The sequence below is a fragment of the Neoarius graeffei genome, chromosome 1 (genome assembly GCF_027579695.1).
Source record: "Neoarius graeffei isolate fNeoGra1 chromosome 1, fNeoGra1.pri, whole genome shotgun sequence".
NCBI classification, from domain to species: domain Eukaryota; kingdom Metazoa; phylum Chordata; class Actinopteri; order Siluriformes; family Ariidae; genus Neoarius; species Neoarius graeffei.
This window is the reverse complement of record NC_083569.1, coordinates 7,077,867-7,099,739: the sequence shown is the minus strand read 5'-3', so window position 1 is coordinate 7,099,739 and position 21,873 is coordinate 7,077,867. Positions and strand designations below refer to the sequence as shown.

Genomic DNA, 21,873 nt, shown 5'->3' with positions numbered 1-21,873 from the left:
CATTTCCACTTAATCTATACGACAAAATCTTTGCCTCCATGATAAGCATGATGCTACCTACACACTTCCTTTACTTCTTATCAATATCACAAAATTCCAGTCAGTGTTCTCACGGAAGGCGGACGCATTTTCTGCTCTCCCTCCTTTTTTTCCCTGCTTGTGCTTCTGTGTCTTGTCTCGTCTGCTGTACTTTTTGAAGAGACTCTTCCTGCATTACTTTCTGAACTAAAAAAAAAGCATGGAATTGATAAACTGGTCTCCTAATGAAATTGACACAGTTTTCTCGACGAGAACCCGTCTGTCCTGCCGGAACGTTTGCGGCTGGTTACACGATGGACGCGTGGGAGTGGTGGCGGGTCGTGTGCCTGGCGATTCTTTCTGTGGAGGACATTGAAGATATCTACCTATTCGGAACCATGATTACAGGACTTTTGCTGATTGGATTAGGCATTGCCCTGGTATAGCGAGGAAATCAGACAACGGTGACAGCTGTTCAAAGCCCCACAAAGCTGCCCGATATGATTGGAGTGGTGGGCAAAGCTGTTGGCACTGAGACTGTGGACATTCAGAACTTTAACCACAAAATGGTTGTTATCTCGGAACAGCTTTCAGCTTTGCAAGGAATACGTTTTTTGGAGATCAATTTGAATAGAATGGACGGAATGGACAGATATGGACGAGCGGTGTGGACGTGCAAAGACTGCGTCTGGAAAGACCAAACAATTCATATCTTATCGACATTCGGCGCCCTGAGACAGCACCGGCCTTGGTTCAGGCCGTTGCTGAGGCAACATTTCCCCCTGAAGGTCACTGCCGGGAGACACTCTTGCATTCCTTCTCTAACTCTCCACGGTCACCATTTTTACCCCCAGTGTGACAAGCGGGTGCGTGACCAGCGCCTTCATGGCTGCAGGAGCGGACGGCTGCTTGCTTGCGCTGGATTACCTCCCCCCCTCAAGTCCCGTGTTTAAAAAGTGTACTTGTGTTGTTGTGTGCTTATGTGCAAAGGTTTTTTAAATGTTCCCACACTGTACTCCTGACAGGATCATGGTGGGGGGGGGGTTCTTTTTTTCCTTATCTCTCCTCATATTGTGTTAACTTTTTATCTTTATCCCTGTCTTCCTGTCCTGTCTACCCTATGTCAATTGTATGTTGTATATGTACGGACAGGTTGACGGCTAATTTCGCTGGTACATGTGACTAGTGACAATAAAGGGCATCATTATCAAAATGTAATCAAGGATTTGGACACCTTGATGCTTTCAGTGCATTTGTGGCGAAAGTGTCAATCATGTTACGAATTACTCTATTACTCCTTCTTTTACACACAAAACTCAAGCTGTGTTTCAAACGGTGGCGTGTTGGACGTGTAGTTCACTACTTACACTGTGGAAACCGTTAACTGCACATGCTGCGTAGTGCGCATGCGTAGGGAAGAAGGATGCATTTGGGATTGAACCGGTGGCGCATTAAAGGGACGAGCAATCACGAATCTGTACAGAATTGCAGAGTTTAAAGATAATAAGTTGATTATGACGTGATAAAATAAATTATTATTATTATTATTATTATTATTATTAGCATAACTTTTTAACGTAACTCGTAATAATTTTGCATTAAAAGGGTAAAGAAAATAAATAAGCAACAAGCTAGCTAGCTATCAGCACAGCCATATTTCCTGCAATTTGTTCACGTAGAAACGTTAGTAATATTATTATTTTAAAAACATTTCAACCAAAAACAAATCAGTCTTCTTACATTTAACGCTTCAGTCGTCTTTCAGCCATCTGTCTATTCGGGAAAGACAGCTGGAGACGCTTTCGATGATGGCACAATCCCAAATAGCTCTCTACACCCTACACAAGTGCACTACATAAACTATAAATTTAAATTAGTGCTGAGTAGTGCCCTCGATATTTAATATGGCGTCATTTAGTGATTTGGAACAGAGCTTGTATGGTCAGTATGTGTGGGAGGAAAAATACAAAATGGCGTCAGGTCTTTCAAAATAAAAGACGTATAACAACAAATTAACTAAACTACGGAAGCCGAGAGAGGCCCTTCATATAATCCTTTTTTTTATTCACCTTGTTATCCCGAGATAACGACATAATTAATTCAGGATCTCGAGAAAACACAACACAACTAATTCGAGATCTCGAGAAAACAAAACCGTTATTCCGAGATAATGACATAATTAATTCAGGATCTCGAGAAAACAACACAACTAATTCGAGATCTCGAGAAAACAAAACCGTTATTCCGAGATAATGACATAATTAATTCAGGATCTCGAGAAAACAACACAACTAATTCGAGATCTCGAGAAAACAAAACCGTTATTCCGAGATAACGACATAATTAATTCAGGATCTCGAGAAAACAACACAACTAATTCGAGATCTCGAGAAAACAAAACCACTATTCCGAGATAATGACATAATTAATTCAGGATCTCGAGAAAACAACACAACTAATTCGAGATCTCGAGAAAACAAAACCGTTATTCCGAGATAACGACATAATTAATTCAGGATCTCGAGAAAACAACACAACTAATTCGAGATCTCGAGAAAACAAAACGTTATCCCAGGATAACGACATAATTAATTCAGGATCTCGAGAAAACAACACAACTAATTTGAGATCTCGAGAAAACAAAACCGTTATTCCGAGATAATGGCATAATTAATTCAGGATCTTGAGAAAACAACACAACTAATTCGAGATCTCGAGAAAACAAAACCGTTATTCCGAGATAACGACATAATTAATTCAGGATCTCGAGAAAACAACACAACTAATTCGAGATCTCGAGAAAACAAAACTGTTATCTTGAGATAACGACATAATTAATTCAGGATCTCGAGAAAACACAACACAACTAATTCGAGATCTCGAGAAAACAAAACCGTTATTCCAAGATAACGACATAATTAATTCAGGATCTCGAGAAAACAACACAACTAATTCGAGATCTCGAGAAAACAAAACCGTTATTCCGAGATAACGACATAATTAATTCAGGATCTCGAGAAAACAACACAACTAATTTGAGATCTCAAGAAAACAAAACCGTTATCCCGAGATAACGACATAATTAATTCAGGATCTCGAGAAAACAACACAACTAATTCGAGATCTCGAGAAAACAAAACTGTTATCTTGAGATAACGACATAATTAATTCAGAATCTCGAGAAAACAACACAACTAATTCGAGATCTCGAGAAAACAAAACCGTTATTCTGAGATAACGACATAATTAATTCAGGATCTCGAGAAAACAACACAACTAATTCGAGATCTCGAGAAAACAAAACCACTATTCCGAGATAACGACATAATTAATTCAGGATCTCGAGAAAACAACACAACTAATTCGAGATCTCGAGAAAACAAAACCGTTATTCCGAGATAACGACATAATTAATTCAGGATCTCGAGAAAACAACACAACTAATTCGAGATCTCGAGAAAACAAAACCGTTATCCCAGGATAACGACATAATTAATTCAGGATCTCGAGAAAACAACACAACTAATTTGAGATCTCGAGAAAACAAAACCGTTATTCGGAGATAATGGCATAATTAATTCAGGATCTTGAGAAAACAACACAACTAATTCGAGATCTCGAGAAAACAAAACCGTTATTCCGAGATAACGACATAATTAATTCAGAATCTCGAGAAAACAACACAACTAATTCGAGATCTCGAGAAAACAAAACCGTTATCCCGAGATAACGACATAATTAATTCAGGATCTCGAGAAAACAACACAACTAATTCGAGAGCTCAAGAAAACAAAACCGTTATTTCGAGATCTCGAGAAAACAAAACAATTATTCTGTGATCTCGAGAAGACAAAACAATTATTTCATGATCTCGAGTAAACAGCTGAGAAATGGTTCATTAAGGTACGCCAAGAGACTTGTGATATGCTGACTTTAGGGCTATTTCTCATTCTGTATAGACGCAACTTTGGTCATTAGAATGTCTGGAATAATCGATCACCTAATAAGGCAATATTTTGATCAGGGGTTGACACAGGGAGAGATTGCATTAAGTCTGACCCACGGGGGGGTGCAGCTCTGCTAGAAATCTCAGCTGTTTTCTCGAGATCATGAAATTTTGTTTTTTCGAGATCACAGGATAATTGTCTTGTTTTCTCGAGATCATGGAATAATTGTTTTGTTTTCTCGAGCTCTCGAATTAGTTATGTTGTTTTCTCGAGATCCTGAATTAATTATGTTGTTATCTCGGAATAACGGTTTTGTTTTCTCGAGATCTCGAATTAGTTGTGTTGTTTTCTCGAGATCCTGAATTAATTATGTCGTTATCTCGGGATAACAAGGTGAATAAAAAAAGATTATATGAAGGGCCTCTCGTGGCTTCCGTACTAAACGTATAAATAAATGAATGAATATTAAACGACAGACAAACCAATAAATCGATTAAAATTATAGCTGGATAAAGGATATGTGCTAAATACATACATACATATCAGTATACTTTTTAAATGACAAACAGGTCAAATTTAAAAGATTTAAAAAAAAGAAGAAGAAGCTTGTTAAATATAGTGGATATGTCTAATGCAAAATCTAAGGTGTAACCTTGCACCTGTCCATTTCAACAGAATTTGCAAGCTACACAATGGAGTACTTGAATTTCAATCAAAGTAAATGATGTTGGTTTGATTTCAGCGTATGAGTTCAGACGAAGCCCATTCAGAACATGTAAAGATCCTCCATGTAAACAGCGCTGAACAGACAGAAACACTGTCAGGAATAACCTTAACAGAGTTAAGACGGTTTTGGTCGAAGTTTTGATGAATGTTACCCGTTTTCCACCAAATCAGTTCCAGGGCTGGTTCGGGGCCAGTGCTGGTGCTGGTTCACAACTCATTCAACTTGCGAGCCAGCTGAGAACCAGTTCGCTTTTCCATAGATTGGGGTGCTAAGGGGAGCCATATCATTACGTCACTGTATACGTCAGTTACGTCGCTGCGTTTGCATAAACCTTGGCGTGAACATCGACGCAACAACAACAACACGGAGAAGAAGAAGAAGAAGCAGCAGCAACAACAACAACAACAATAATGGATGACTGCTGCTTTACTGCATCCATTATATCTCGTCGCTTATTTAAAAATGGCGCCCTCTCGTGGTCTTGCTATTGTTGTTGGTCTTAACAACTCCGCCCCCCCACTGACATATGCAGTTCTTTCCTCTAGCCCAGCAAAGAGCTGGTGCTACCCTGGAACCGGTTTTTCTGGCCCAGAGCCAGTTCTTTGTCAGTGGAAACAGAAAACCCGGTTCCAAACTAAGCACTGGCTCCGAACCAGCCCTGGAACTGATTTGGTGGAAAAGGGGTATGTGAGGTGACTTTAAGGAGCCAATCCCCTTTATGGATCCCTTCCTCTTTATAGATCCCATCTCCTTTATGGATCCCCTCCCCTTCGAGAAGCCTGTCCCCTTCTTGGATCACATCCTGTTCGAGAAGCCTGTCCCCTTCATGGATCCCCTCTCCTTCGAGAAGCCTGTCCCCTTCATGGATCCCATCCCTTTTATGGAGCCTGTTCCCTACAAAGAGACTGTCCTCTTCACAGAGCCCCTCCCCTTTGAGGATTCCATCCCTTTCATGGATCCCATCGCCTTTGAAGAGCCTGTCCCTTTCATGGATCCCATCCCCCTTCTGGAGCCTGTTCTCTTCATAGATCCCATCCCCTTCATGGATCTCCTCCCCTTCGAGGAGCCCATTCCCTTCATGGATCCCATCCCTTTTATGGAGCCTGTTCCCTACAAAGAGCCTGTCCTCTTCACAGAGCCCCTCCCCTTTGAGGATCCCATCTCTTTCATGGATCCCATCGCCTTTGAAGAGCCTGTCCCTTTCATGGATCCCATCCCCCTTCTGGAGCCTGTTCTCTTCATAGATCCCATCCCCTTCATGGATCCCCTCCCCTTCGAGGAGCCCATCCCCTTCATGGATCCCATCCCTTTTATGGAGCCTGTTCCCTACAAAGAGCCTGTCCTCTTCACAGAGCCCCTCCCCTTTGAGGATCCCATCCCTTTCATGGATCCCATCGCCTTTGAGGAGCCTGTCCCCTTCATGGATCCCATCCCCCTTCTGGAGCCTGTTCCCTACAAAGAGCCTGTTCTCTTCATAGATCCCATCCCCTTCATGGATCCCCTCCCCTTTGAGAAGCCTGTCCCCTAAATGGATCCCCTCCCCTTTGAGGAGCCTGTCCCCTTCATGGATCCTATCCCTTTTATGGAGCCTGTCCTCTTCATGAAGCCCCTCCCCTTTGAGGATCCCATCCCTTTCATGGATCCCATCCCCTTTGAGGAGCCTGTCCCTTTCATCATAGATCCCATCCCCTTTGAGGAGCCTGTCCCCTTCATGAATCCCATCCCCCTTCTGGAGCCTGTTCCCTACAACGAGCCCGCCTACTACTACATTTTGTACTACTCCTGCATTCCCTATTCACGTCGAAGTTAACCTCAATGACATTGACTTTAATCAGCCTGATGCTGGAGGCTTTGTGATGATTCCTGTCCAACACCAGAGGATAAGGAGGATGAGGGATGAAGGACAATGACGAAGAAGAAGCTCCTCACAGAAGGCAGCATATGAGTCCAGTTGAAGAGACTGAGGAGGACTTTATCAGGAGGCTCATTTAAATCCTGTAACCTATATACTGTACTAGCAGGTTACCCGGCATTGCCCGGGTTTTGCAAAATTCTGGGTTACCCCCAGACTTCCATGTCAAACTTGGTGAAGATCTGTTGAGAAATCGTGATGTTAACCCAAGACAAACAAAAATTCAAACATCCACCATCCAGGGGCCCACTGGCGACCCTCTGGGGCCCAAATATGGAATTTCTGAGTTCTGCCAAATTGTGGCTATCTCCTGTACCTATGTACCAAGTTTAGTGAGGATCTGTCAAGAATTTGTGTTGATAAATGTAACATGAAAGGCACTGAGCAAGGGGGTGGGTGGATGTTGTGCCCCCCAGGGACCTCCCTGGGGCCCATACATGAATTTTGTTGATATCTGCAAAATTCCGGGTCATCCCTGGACCTACTTGGCAAATTTGGTGAAAATCCGTCAAGAAATGGCGACATTAGCTCAAGACAAACAAACAAACTGTGCCGCCTGTTATATAAAAAAAGAAAAAAATATATCATCATCATTGGCACCTCAGTCTCGGGAGACCATACGGGTCGCGCCCTTGGAGTGTCGTCTGTCTCTGGGTTTCTGGCATCGTCTGCTGTGACTGAGCAGGCCGATGCGTGAGTTGCAGTCCCTCTTGCAGTTGGCGCAGACGTATTGGGATGTCTGTGTTGCTGGGGTTGCTGCTGCACTCTTCTGTCTCACTCCTTTCTCTGCAGCTTGCTGGCCTCTCCTCACATCGGCATCTGCTATACCCTTTCGTCCAAGCTGTCTCCAGGTTCCTCGGTCCTCGATCTGCGCTTCCCAGCTGTCAGGAGCCTTGAGGTCCCTCTTACATACATCCTTGTAGCAGAGTGAGGGGCGGCTGACTCGTCTGGTGCTGGGTGGCCAGCTGTCCGTACAGGATGTCCTTTGGTATCCTCCCATCCTCCATACGCCGGATGTGTCCCAGACATAGAAGGCGGCGCTGGCTCAGAAGGGAGTATATGCTGGGTATGTTTACGCGCTGCAGGATCACACACTGTGTGGGACGCAGTCTTGCCAGCTGATTCTCAATATAATAATATAATATAATATTATATGGGCGGCATGGTGGTGTAGTGGTTAGCGCTGTCGCCTCACAGCAAGAAGGTCCGGGTTCGAGCCCCGTGGCCGGTGAGGGCCTTTCTGTGCGGAGTTTGCATGTTCTCACGTGCCCGCGTGGGTTTCCTCCGGGTGCTCCGGTTTCCCCCACAGTCCAAAGACATGCAGGTTAGGTTAACTGGTGACTCTAAATTGACCGTAGGTGTGAATGTGAGTGTGAATGGTTGTCTGTGTCTATTTGTCAGCCCTGTGATGACCTGGTGACTTGTCCAGGGTGTACCCCGCCTTTCGCCCGTAGTCAGCTGGGATAGGCTCCAGCTTGCCTGCGACCCTGTAGAACGGGATAAAGCGGCTACAGATAATGAGATGAGATACAGTGCTCAGCGTAAATGACTCCACCCCCTTTGAAAAGTAACATTTTAAACAATATCTCAATGAACACAAACACTTTCCAAAATGTTGACAAGACGACGTTTAATATAACATCTGTTTAACTTATAACGTGAAAGTAAGGTTAATTATATAACTTAGATTACACATTTTTCAGTTTTACTCAAATTAGGGTGGTGCAAAAATCAGTACACCCCACAACAAAAACTACTCCATCTAGTACTTTGTATGGCCTCCATGATTTTTAATGACGGCACCAAGTCTTCTAGGCATGGAATGAACAAGTTGGCGACATTTTGCAACGTCAATCTTTTTCCATTCTTCAACAACGACCTCTTTTAGTGACTGATGCTCAACTCGTCTCTTCAGAATTCCCCAAAGAAAATAATTTCTTTCCACCACAAAGGTGAAGGCTACAAGAAGATCAGCAAAGCTGTACTTATCAGTCAGAATACTGTAGCAAAAGTGGTACAAAAATTTCAGAAAGATGGAACTGCAACCATCTCACAGAGACGTCCAGGTCATCCACGGAAGTTAACACCTCAACAGGAGCGTCTTCTGATGAGAAGGGTTGAAGAAAATCGGCATCCAAATTCACTGCAGTTTTCTAAAGAAGTAGAAAGCCAAACTGGGGTGACTATTTCCAGTTATACAATACGGCGTATGCTGCAGAGGAATGGCATGCACGGATGCCGTCCACGAAAGAAGCCTCTCCTAAAGCCCAGGCACAAAAAAGCCCGCCTAGAGTTTGCCAGGGCCCATGCTGACAAAGATGAAGACTACTGGGACTCTATACTCTGGAGTGATGAGACCAAGATAAATGTTTTTGGAACTGATGGCGTCGCAAAGGTGAGGAATACAAAGAAAAACGCCTGGTGCCTACAGTGAAACATGGTGGTGGCAGTGTCCTTATGTGGGGCTGCATTTCATTGATGGCATCATGAATTCACAGACTGAAAGAGAAGATGCTACCATCACTCCGTGCCCTTGGTCGTCGTGCACTTTTCCAACATGACTAAACTAGGGTGACCAGACGTCCCGGTTTTACCGGGACAGTCCCGATTTGGGGTTGTGTGTCCCGAGTCCCGACAAAAGTCTGTCAGGACACGGATATGTCCCGGTTTTCGCCACTCGCGACGTTTGCGACTGAGCAGCGTGGGAATCATTAGCGGAGAAATGTCTGCATTTACTATTTAGATGAATTGACCAGAATCGCAAACTTTCCTGGTTACTGCCCCCTGGCCCTGTGGCATGGGTGTTTATTTAGCCACATTATTCCAGACAACAGAACGTGTTGCCATGTAACAATAAAATAAACATTAACTGGCGCGAATGTTCTTTGTCTAGCAGCTAGCAGCAGTAATGCCGCAGCAATTATGCCGAAAAGAAATTGTACCTTTTCCAAAGTTTTACAGGGCACCTACCCCTTCCTCCGAGAGGTGCAGAACAATGCGCACAAAGCCTACTGCACACACTGTAAGTGCTTTGTTCTTGTACTGAGTTGGGTAGCCTATGCTGCAAATGCTGTGCGCTCCTGTGGGGGCTTTCCTCGGACTGTCGCCCCTCTCCTCCTTTACTGCTGTTTTGTTTGAGTGTATATTTACGGAAGCCGCGAGAGGCCCTAATTAAACGACATAATTAATTCAGGATCTCGAGAAAACCGTTATTCCGAGATCTCGAGAAAACAAAACAATTATTTCATGATCTCAGCTGGATCACTGTATCTCCGTCGGTAGAGACGAAGCCGGGCCAGTCTTCTGCGGAGGTGCCGCGGACTAATTTTGAAATTATCCCTTATTAAAAGACTTAATGCAATCTCTCCCTGTGTCAACCCCTGATCAAAATATTGCCTTATTAGGTGATCGATTATTCCAGACATTCTAATGACCAAAGTCGCGTCTATACAGAATGAGAAATAGCCCCAAAGTCAGCATATCACAAGTCTCTTGGCGCACCTGAATGAACCATTTCTCAGCTGTTTACTCGAGATCTCGGAATAATTGTTTTGTTTTCTCGAGATCTCGGAATAACGGTTTTGTTTTCTCGAGATCTCGAATTAGTTGTGTTGTTTTCTCAAGATCCTGAATTAATTATGTCGTTATCTCGGGATAACAAGGTGAATAAAAAAAAAGGATTATATGAAGGGCCTCTCTCGGCTTCCGTAGTATATATTCTCAAATCACTTGTCTCTTTTTTGTTTCTGTTTAACATACCATTCTGACAGTTTGGCCATATTGCTGTGTTGAACAGCTTGTTGCACCTTCCATTAAAGTGTTCACTTTTGTACACATCTTCTTGCTTTATTCATTCAGTTGTGGGGAATGGTCAGTACGGTTGATTCTGACCTAGGCTATGTTGAGATCACATATCTACTTTTTAAGTTCATGCTATAGTGCATACAATTTTAGAGATATAGCCTACATGTGCATATGCATTCTTCTTGGTGTTCTCACAAACAGGTGAAATAAATCAGTTTAAATTTGGCCTATGAACATAGCCTGGCCTATTCTCAGCCATTACAAAATCTGTTGTCTGACCATAATTTAACTGATCTGTACACCACGATGCTACTAGATACCAAAATGCCTGTTTGTTCTATTTCATGTGAGATGTTGATAAATGTGAGCTTCAACAAAATGATAAGAGCACCTCTCTGAGTGTCACGTTTACGTAAAAAAAAAAAAGGTGTGCGTGCACGAGCATGGTCGCGTGCAAAAGTGTCACGGTTTCAGACTAAGGAAATCTGGTCACCCTAGACCAGGGGTGTCCAAACTGATCCATAAAGAGCCATGTGGCTGCAGGTTTTCATTCCAGCCATGCAGCAGCACACCTGACTTGGCTCATTCAATCAACTGAACTGTCTTCTCATCTCATCTCATCTCATTATCTGTAGCCGCTTTATCCCGTTCTACAGGGTCGCAGGCAAGCTGGAGCCTATCCCAGCTGACTACGGGCGAAAGGCGGGGTACACCCTGGACAAGTCGCCAGGTCATCACAGGGCTGACACATAGACACACACAACCATTCACACCTACGCTCAATTTAGAGTCACTAGTTAACCTAACCTGCATGTCTTTGGACTGTGGGGGAAACCGGAGCACCCGGAGGAAACCCACGCGGACACGGGGAGAACATGCAAACTCCACACAGAAAGGCCCTCGCTGGCCACGGGGCTCGAACCCAGGACCTTCCTGCTGTGAGGCGACAGCGCTAACCACTACACCACCATGCCGCCCTGAACTGTCTTCACACAGTCAAATACTTGCAGCCACACCCACCCTTGATTAAAGGGTGGGTGTGTCAGTTGATTGAATAAGCCAAATCAGGTGTGCTGCTGCATGGCTGGAATGAAAACCTGCAGCCACACGTCCCTTTATGGATCAGTTTGGACACCCCTGCCCTAGACTAAACACACATCTGTTGGATTTCTGAAGAAGAACAGGGAATTGATAGTAGTTTTTGTTGTGGGGTGCACTCATTTTTGCACCACCATGTTCACTGCTCTAACATGTCCACTAGGTGGCGCTTGGGCCGGGAGAGCAAAATTCAAATCTGCAGAGATTTTTACTTGTTGTTCTAGTGTGTGACCGCTAGAGGCATAATCACTACTTTAACCTTTACGTCTCACCGTTGGCGGAATCCCAAACGAGTCTTTATTTGAAAAGTAGTACACTAGATAGGCTGTCGATCTGAATTAGTCCACACAGGTCGTGTCGGGAACAGGCAGGCGTTTGGGATACGGCCGCTCTCTGTGACTCCGAACCGGAAACAGCGGTATCATGTTGTGTTCTCGGGCAAGGAAAGCGGATGTCAGCGGTTGCTAGGCGGATTTCTCCGGCAAGCAAGATGATTTAAAGTAAATATAGTTTGATAGAGGAGGACGACGACATTTTGACATATTCAAAGCAAGTTGGAGCCTTTATTTCCGTCCCTGCGCGTTGCTTGAAGGTAAAGCTGTGCAGCTGCGCCAGCTCTGCTAACCATAGCTGAGTGTGCTAAGGCTAACGTACAGCAAGATAGACTAGACTGTTTTTAAAATGTTCTTAAATTATTTATTCTGCTGAGAATAAATGATGAAACGAGCCGGTATTTGGTTTGGTGACGTCAGGGTTAGGATAGCTAACAGCTAGCGTTGATATTAGCTGTGTCAGTGTAGCACAGCTGTCAAATAGCCTGAAGGGTGTAGTGCGCATGCGCGTCCGCTCATCAGCATTACAGTGCATTAGTGATGGGCCTTTCACTCCAAACTCCTCTTATTGGGTTTAAACACTTCATTTGACACTGAAATGGATGAGAAATGACTCAGTCGTGAACCTGGATGTTCCATTTCTGCTGATAAAACACTGTCACACTGTCTGTCTGTCTGTTAGAATTGAAAGTCTGATCAATGAGATCTTCTTCTTCTGAATTGAGCAGCATTCCTGATCAGTGTTGGGCAAGTTACTTCAAACCTCATATCTCATCTCATCTCATCTCTAGCCGCTTTATCCTGTTCTACAGGGTCGCAGGCGAGCCGGAGCCTATCCCAGCTGACTACAGGCGAAAGGCGGGGTACACCCTGGACAAGTCGCCAGGTCATCACAGGGCTGACACATAGACACAGACAACCATTCACACCTACAGTCAATTTAGGCCAAGTTTACATTAGACCGTATCGGTCTCGTTTTCTTCGCGGATGCACTGTCCGTTTACATTAAAAGGGCAATTCCATGTAAATGTCAACCTCACCGTGCAAAAATAAAGCAACATGTAATACATCAAAACCACTCCCAGAGATATCACCTAGGCCTGTATTTTACAAATGTGAATAAGTTGAACCAATTTGTAACCAACCTAATATGTCACTGTCGGTCTTTCTTCCTTATAATGTAAAACCCAAGCTAAAATCAACTTTGATCATGTACAATTCTATATTATTCCCACAAGCCACAGAAATGTATGCTGAAATCCGCAAAACAGCAAAACAATAGCCATCCTAAATATTATTTAAGAACTTTGATAGTTTTAGCTGATATTTAGAGAGTTTTTCAAAGGGTTATGGTGGTTAAATTGCTGATTTTCTAAACATACGCCATGTCTATTTCAGACGCGTCACATCCATAACGGAATTTCGTCACATCCATAACGCTGACTTTTCCTTCCGAAACTCTGCATGAAATACAAAATATTTTCAACAAAGATTTTTTTTAATATTCACCTTGGACCCCTCTATCAAACGGATATCTCCATTTCGACATTAGGTTTACGATTTCACAGAGTTTGATAAAAATGTACAGTCACCCAAGAAAAGTGATACTTTTTCTGTCACATCCATAACGCATCTTTTATTGGCGTTTTCTGGCATGCCCTAGATGTACTATGGGAATTGTTCTTGTTCTATCACTTCTCCAGTATGGTACAGCCTTAAAATATGCAACACCTGTTTAAATACTGGGAGACAATAAAACATGCACTGGGTCATTTGTTGCCATTTTGAGTTCAAGTGTCACGTCCATAACGCGGGAAACGGGAATCCGCCAGCGTCCACGTATTCAATCCAGATCGTGTCTGGTCCGGTGCTGTGTAAACATTGAGAATACGCGGATACGCTGTGCTGAGCTCTAGCTGGCGTCGTCATTGGACAACGTCACTGTGACATCCACCTTCCTGATTCGCTGGCGTTGGTCATGTGACGCGACTGCTGAAAAACGGCGCGGACTTCCGCCTTGTATCACCTTTCATTAAAGAGTATAAAAGTATGAAAATACTGCTGCAAATACTGCCCATTGTGTAGTTATGATTGTCTTTAGGCTTGCCGTCCTTCCACTTGCAAGTGGTAAGTGACTTGCGCACAGCAGCTCAGTCCCGAATTACTGCTCGTGCACTTCACTCGCGCGATCTGTGAGCTGCGCACCCTCCAGAGGGCACTCGCTGTTCAGGGCGGAGTGATTTGGAGCGCAGGATGCCTGCGGAGCTGAGCGTATCCGTGTATTGGCGTTGCTGTGTGCATGTTAATCATTTTAAAAACGTTAATCTGATGATCCACTGATACGGTCTAATGTAAACCCCACCTTAGAGTCACCAGTTAACCTAACCTGCATGTCTTTGGACTGTGGGGGAAACCGGAGCACCCGGAGGAAACCCACGGGGAGAACATGCAAACTCCGCACAGAAAGGCCCTCGCCGGCCACGGGGCTCGAACCCGGATCTTCTTGCTGTGAGGCGACAGCGCTAACCACTACACCACCGTGCCGCCCCTACTTCAAAACTGTTTTGCATTATTTATTACTTGTTACTGTCATTTTAAAGATAGTTCGATAGTTCACTCGCTTTGGTCCGAACCAAATGTTTTTTTTTTTTTTTTTTCATTTTGGTGCGGTTCGCTTTCACACTGTACATTTTAGTAAGCGGACCAAAATCTGTCAACAAAGCCACGCGCCCTGAGGTCGTTCAGCTATTGGTCAGAGACGACACGCGCACAAAGCGTTAAGTTCAAAAGTAGTCACGGAGGCTTTCCGTGCTGTTATTCTTTTTAATGTCATCAAAGCTATATGTTTTTACTGTTTTCACAATTGTGCGATTACTATGCTGTTGTACAAGTAATTTATCAACGACGACGACAAAGGGCAAGGTGGCTACGGAGGATAGCGCTGATGAGCGCACGTCATGTCGTGACAGTTCTGGCTCTTCACGCAATAGATGAATTTCTTTTTTGCGTCGTTAGCACCGCCACTTTTTGAAAGAATGTCCCTGATTTTAATGTAGGTCTGACGGAGTTTCTTCACATTGTTCTGGGGAGCGCGTGAACCCCTTCTCCTTCATTTTCTCACTGAATACAGCAAACACGTCGGCATTTTTGCGTGTTCTCTCCAAAAGCTCAGATATGTGGACATCTGCCCATATATCCACAAGGGTACGCGTTTCTTCCTCGGCCCACGTTTGCCCCCTACTCATTTTTTGTACTCTGTAGTCTAGCCTACCACTGGTCTGAATGACTGAACGACTGTTGTAAGGTTCCCTTGACAACCGAAACAGTGTTTGCACTTTGCGGTGGAGTGTCAAGACTCTGTTTCCCATAACGCTCGACAAACGACGGAAGCTCCCGAGGTACAAAAAAGCAAAACTGTCGGATTAGGTCCGGCCTGCTTTCACACCTCCAAAAGATCCGCACCAGGGTTCTTTTGGTCCGGACCGAGTCCGACCTTGCAGCTCGGTCTCGGTCCGCTTGTTTGGTCCGGACCAGAGTTCGGTGGTTTGTATTCAGACCAACCCAAAAGGTCCGGACCAAGGGAAATTTGGTTCGTTTGGTCGTTTGGTCCGGACCAAACAACGTAGGTGTGAATACGCCATAAGTTACTCTCACCAAAATAACTGGAAGTATGGATTTGGCAATCTAAACGTAGCTCAAGACACTCAATTAGCTCATCACACATCCAGTGGAAGGTGATGTGGTATCTGACCAAGCTCGGCTTATGGCTCATGGCACAATACAAGGAACAATCATCGCAAGAACAGACAGAAGGTCCAAGTCTGGCAAATTGTGATAGAAATCCTGTAACTTTAGGCCTATTCATACGGTATTAACATTAACTGAACTGTATTGTATTGTAATGTCTAAAGATATGACAGGATACAAAATTAGCATTTCTATGCCTTTACTGTTTTCAAGTTTACAGCATTAACAGGGTTTCCGCGGAGTCCTTACGTCCATTCACCCCATTCGCTTTTTTTTTTGTTAAATGCGTTGGTGATGTTCATAATTAGTCATATAGGCTAGGCCGACTTGGTGTCAGTAGGCTACGCTGCAAACTACAAATGAGACCCAGTGGAATCCGGCGTCTAGCCCGGTTGGCATGGTGATGCACAGGGCATCGTACGTGCGCATTTACACGACGTTCAGACTACAACCTGAAACGACCCGTATCCGATTTGTTGTGAAATCCGATTTTTTTGTTAGGCCGTTCACATTACCAATTATATGAGACTTGTATGTGATCTCCAATATGAATGGAAAACGACCCAAAAGTGTCCCGCATGCGCAAATTGACACGTAATAAGCACATCTACGTAATACGTAAAAAAAAAAAAAACCTCATGTTTGCAAGTAAAGCATGGAGATGAGGCGAGACCTGGCGATGTGGTTTTTGTGGCGGCGGCGGAACTCGCACAATAATCTGATTAATGTGGGCAGCAGACTAATGAGACCGAAGGTGTCAAATTACTGGAAATTTCCAGAACAATCTTATAATCTTGTAATACAGGATGATTTAACATCCAGGTCCCGACCAAATCCACCATTAGCTTGATCAATTCTATAAAAGTCTATTTAAGGCAAGGCAAGTTTATTTATATAGCACATTTCATACACAATGGCAGTTCAATGTGCTTTACAGAAGTAAAAACAAAAACAGTAAACAATAGAGAAATAAAATTACATAAAATCATTTTATTTTTATTCTAAAACAATTAATTAAAAGAAAATAATAAGAATTAAACAATAGTAAAAATAAAATAATAAAATGTAGTAGTTCAAATAGGATGAGAAAGAAAAGAAAAAAAACCCCAGCAGAATAGAATAAAGAATAAAATAGGATAAAGTTAAAGTAAATTTAAAACATGCAGAGAAGTAAAGATTATAAAGAATGTAAAGAAGACAATATTAATTATTTAACAGAAAGCATCTGAAAACAGCTGAAAATATTTAAATTCTGAAAACTGTACAAATGTTGTTGTTTTCCGCCAAAGAGGCGGGATTAGCCAACGCAGAATAGTGACGTTTGTGTCTTGTTGATGACGTGTAGGTCGCATGAATGCGACCTGTCCGGTCAGACTGCAGTCGCATGTGAAAATAACGGATATGCATCGGAATTAGGACCACATATCCAAGCGGCCTGGGTCGCATGTGAAAAAAATCGGATCTGTGTCGTTCAGATTGTCAATAACAAATCGGATACAAGGTCGCATATGGGCAAAAAAAATCGGATATGGGTCGTTTCAGGGTGCAGTCTGAACGGAGTCTTAGACAGTAGAGCCTCAAAGAAGCGAGGGAGATTGTCACGGTTTGTAGCAAAATGGACAAATGCAAGTTTAACGACTGCTGGCTTGAACGCAACGATTTCGTAGACGTGTACCAAACAATCCGTTTGAGGCGTACAGTACCGCACATTGTGCAAAAGAACACTGAAACTCAGCACCCTGGGTGTAAAGGCACCGGAATCGCACGCGAAAGCGGAGAAGCACCAGGCTGCCCATAAAAGTCTGCAACAGTCGCATGCCATCACTCAATTTTGTTCACCGTTGTCAGGTCCAAGCACATCTCGAGACGGTGTATCAGCTAACTCCGTGCGAACTGTAATGCTACAACACGCAAACCGTCCGGAATCGAATGCCTCATCCTCAAGTGATTTGCGGGATGTCTTTGGCTCCACTGCAACTTACGCTACGTTCACACTGCAAGGCTTAATGCTCAATTCCGATTTTTTTGTGAAATCCGATTTTTTTGTGAGGTCGTTCACATTAACAAATATATGCGACTTGTATGTGATCCTCAGTATGAACGAAACGCGACCTAAAAGTGTTGCGCATGCGCACTGCAGGATACGACGACGTCACACGCAGTGAGCATGGCCAGTGTTTACGGAAGTAAAACCGCCCGGTTGCGGTATGACCCATCCAATCTAGCTTGAATAGCTGCATCCCCCCAAATGGAAATCAGCTCCCTAACCTCTGCGTCCTTCCATTGAGAAGATTCAGAACCTTCACAGCCCGAAGCGTCCCTCGCATTGATGTCATGCGCAGGGGCGCAGATACGTTTTTTGAACTGGGGGGGATAAAAAACTGGGGGGGGACAAAGCTGCCAGCAAACCAACCCCAACCCCGATATGCCTGTCAAACTTGTTGTTAGTAACCATAGCAACCAAGCTCGAGCTCGCAACCTGTGCAGTCTGCGCAGCTCAACCAACCGAATATCAGTCTTTTTGTTTTGTTTTATGTGAGTTGTTGCAACTATGTATACACTGCCGTGCACCTCAATAAACCGAATGGTAATTAGTCTTTTGATTTTTCCGTGAGGTTTGCCTTATGCAAAGAAAGACAGCATAGACGTTTTTTCCTCCCTATAAGTGGGGGGGACCGAACGAGGTGTATTTAAATATGACTCGTCCCACCCTCTATCTGCGCCCGTGATTATGCGCCATGTTGTTGTAACTTTTTTTGAGAGACCCGCCGCCTACTTCAGCGCAGAATAGTGACGTTTGTGGCTTGTTGATGACGTGTAAGTCGGATGAATGCGACCTGGCGGTTCAGACTGAAGTCGCATATGAAAAGAGCGGATAGGGATCGGAATTAGCACCACATATCCAAACGGCCTGGGTCGGATTTGAAAAAATCGGATCTGTGTCGTTCATATTGTCAATAAAAGATCGGATACAGGTCACATATGGGCGAAAAGATCGGATTTGAGTCACTTCAGCCTGCAGTGTGAACGTAGCCTTAGTTCCTCATTAATGCAAGAGCGCACCCTGGGGATGAAATGAGTTCATTGGTGAATGATAGGGTTGCAAAATTCCCAGGAATTTTCAGAGTGGAAAATTTCCATGGAAATTTTGGGAATTAACAGGAATTTATGGGAATTTTGGAAAACTTTCGGGAATTTTCAAAACCAACTTTACTTAAAAATTGATACAAAAAACAAGGTCCTTTTATTCAGATTAGGATATTTCTCTGTGTCTCTGTTCCGTTCAGAAGAACATCCAAGCAAAAACAAGCATGTAACTAATTAAACAACTGAGAAATTAATAACCACCAAATGTTTTATAAAAACAATACGGATTTTCCCTGGTACATGTATAATGAATTAAACAATAACCTTAGACTTTGTGAGAACTTCTCTTCAAAAGCAACTTTAACTCTACTTATGATTTTGAAGACTGCTTCCTGGAACTTTTTTGTTTACTAATTCTACTTCAACAACTTGAATTCCTTTTTCCTTTTACAACTGGTTTGTAAACCATATCCTGTCAAGTAATTTGCTTGCAAATTATCGGATTAGAAGTAATGATTAGCGTATACAATGCTATTAAAGTGCTGATGACACGAACATGACTCTATGCAATTTCTTAAATAAACTATACAACACGGCAAACAGGTTAGATTTCTGTTATAATTACGTGAAAAGAAGCTGTTACGCGAATATCCAACTTTTAATTGCACAGCGCAAGAAAACTGGGTCGGTGGCTCGCGGCCATGTTGTGACATCAGCGGGAGAACACGCTGCGGTTCACTGGCTGTTCTACTCTGGTTCTACTCAATGGAAATGGCGCATGAAAACGCCGGTGAACTCTCTAGTGCTAGCTCTTCCTCTTCTGGGAGTCTAGAATTGTGTTGATCTCTTCCGAATAGAATCTATGATAGCCTACCCTCTTTACCCTTTGCCTCTCGTTGCTAGGCGTTAGTTACATGAAAGCCGCAAGCTTTCACAAGCAAATACATGACTGATATCACGCCGACTTTATGATTACATTTATGATTATCATGTAGAATCTATAGCTCTACGTACCTTTATCTTATGTCGTTTCACAACACATGTTCTGACAGGAGGACTGTCTTTGGATCCGGCATAGCTACTAGTAGACCCTCTCCGGAATACTGGCAGTGTTGCCAGATTGGGAGGAATCCCACCCAGTTGGGCGGTTTCAAGTGCATTTTGGTGGGTTTTGAACATATTTTAGCAGATACTGGCAACAGATACTGCTGACGTTTTCCAGCCTAAAATATGTTCAAAACCCACCAAAATGCACTTGAAACCGTCCAACTGGGCGGGAAACCTCCCAATCTGGCAACACTGTAGGCACTGCTGATGGTAGTAACACACGTTTGTGCTGAACTGCACACCCAAGAGATTCTTTTAAGCTGGGAAGGGTGTCAAAACCATCCAAATCGAAGTGTTCAGAGCACAGGACGGATGTTGGTGAGGGCTCCCACTTGTCACGAGTGCGCCTGACTTGCTTCACCCACTTCGCATGCAGCTCGGGATCTCTGGGAAACTTGAATAAACTTACCCCATCCTTGTAGGTTTTGGAGCAAAAGCCAGCAACACAACGCGAAGGCATAATAACTATAATGTATAATAATAATACTAATAATGATAAACTGAACACCTGTCGCATCAACAATAAACTGGTAAGTTAGGAGGAAGGTTCTTTCGCTGACGTCATATAGCTCCTCCTCCTCTTTCGTCTCCTGGGTGCTGCAGCCCCGTCAAATTTGCCCAAATAGCCGCGTTTTTTATCATAACTTGTAAAATAGGCGCCTTCGTGAATTAATATATAGATCATCGGGAATTACTTTTTATGTTATAAAACATCGCCAAAGATGTCAAAAACGTGTCATCAGCACTTTAAAACAATGACATTAAACAGCCTTGCTCCAGATTCAAAGGAAAAAGTTGCACTAATATATTTTACAAGCAGCAAAACTTATTTCAAGACTGTTAGTTAGTTATTAGAAATTTTACCTTTTTAAAATATTCCTTGTTATTTTATGATGTGATACCTTTGTGATTAAATCTGCAGACAAGTCTTCAAGTTTTGTAAAATTTTGTAATAAAAATGGTCAAAATTGAGTTTTTGCGAGATTTTTAGAAATCACTACTTGTTATGCAATGAGTTAGATTTCCAGTTCATTCTTATCAAAGGGTACACGCTAGAAAAATAATCTATTCAATTCAAAATGACTAGATATCTTGTCCGAGAGACACTTAATAGAAATCTATTCAAATGCAGAGTCGAGAGGTCCCCAACACACACAAAAAAAAATGTATTCAAAATATGTGTAGTAGACCAAGGGATACAAGACCTTCTACACTTTTGTGGTAGGGAACTTGGGAATGCGCATTACAATTTTGACTGGATTTCTATTAAGTGTTCCTTGGACTAGATAATTAAGATTGAGAATAATAATTTTTCACTGAAAAATCTGAATATAATACTAATATTGAAAAACTAAAAGCCTTTTATTAACTGGCCTTTAGCAATACGTCCTATTCTTAATTAGCACAAAACAGTACATAATTGAAAGAAAGGCTTAACATGGGTTTTAATTTGTTTTTCTGGGTGATGAAATGTTTTAAAACAGGCTTTCGTCTAAACCGGGGAACAGGGGCGCTGCGGCCTCTTACTCTCGGCGTGCGCCCCCTTACCGAAATGCCGATTGAACCCCAAGTCACACTTAGACCATGCACTTATATGCTACTGCACAACATGCAGTCTTTCTCAAAACGATCTTTTCTCCGTGAAAACATCCCAGCAACACCACGTGACAATGTGTCTGATCATCAAATCCGTTATAATTACTCCAAAAATATTCCAATCATAGTAGATACACCGCCAGACGGTGCAAAAACAATCCGAATTGGCGTTTTCCAGACTGAGGCGCCATGTTTGTTTACTTGTCGCAGCTGCTCTCGCGAGATTTGACATGGGTTACATACAAGGTCAGCTGACTTGTAGAGCGAGATTTCTCGAGACTGAATGACCTTTCACCCACCGGCGCGGGAGCTTTTGACAGAAGTAGTTCGCGAGTTGTTTTTGTTGACACTTGGGCATTTAAAGATGTCATCCCGCGGCACGAAACGGAAGAAAGCCAAAGACTGTCCGGGGCAGAAGATTACTTCTTTCTTTTTCAATGTTGACAGACAATTTGTTCCAATTTCCCTCTCAGATAGTCTCAGAATGTCCCATTGTAG

The 21,873-nt window shown here is 43.2% G+C and overlaps 2 protein-coding genes across 7 annotated transcripts in view; one reads left to right on the top strand and one right to left on the bottom strand.

The window, feature by feature from the left end:
- miga1 (mitoguardin 1) overlaps window positions 1-7,222 on the bottom strand; it is a 57,490-nt gene extending 50,268 nt beyond the window's left edge. The window contains exons 1-2 of one of the 5 annotated variants that reach the window (XM_060921328.1): window positions 1,759-1,850; window positions 1,386-1,493 (exon numbers count right to left, since the gene is read on the bottom strand). The gene's annotated coding sequence lies outside the window, so the exon portion shown is untranslated. Of the gene's footprint in view, window positions 1-61; window positions 80-113; window positions 226-1,385; window positions 1,494-1,758; window positions 1,858-7,204 lie in introns of those variants that run through there. The other 4 variants (XM_060921338.1, XM_060921357.1, XM_060921319.1 and 1 more) reach the window with 4 other exon arrangements.
- Window positions 7,223-11,848: 4,626 nt separating this feature from the next.
- usp33 (ubiquitin specific peptidase 33) overlaps window positions 11,849-21,873 on the top strand; it is a 51,219-nt gene continuing 41,194 nt past the window's right edge. The window contains exon 1 of one of the 2 annotated variants that reach the window (XM_060929022.1): window positions 11,849-12,098. The gene's annotated coding sequence lies outside the window, so the exon portion shown is untranslated. The remainder of the gene's footprint in view (window positions 12,099-21,873) is intronic. The other variant, XM_060929030.1, reaches the window with a different exon arrangement.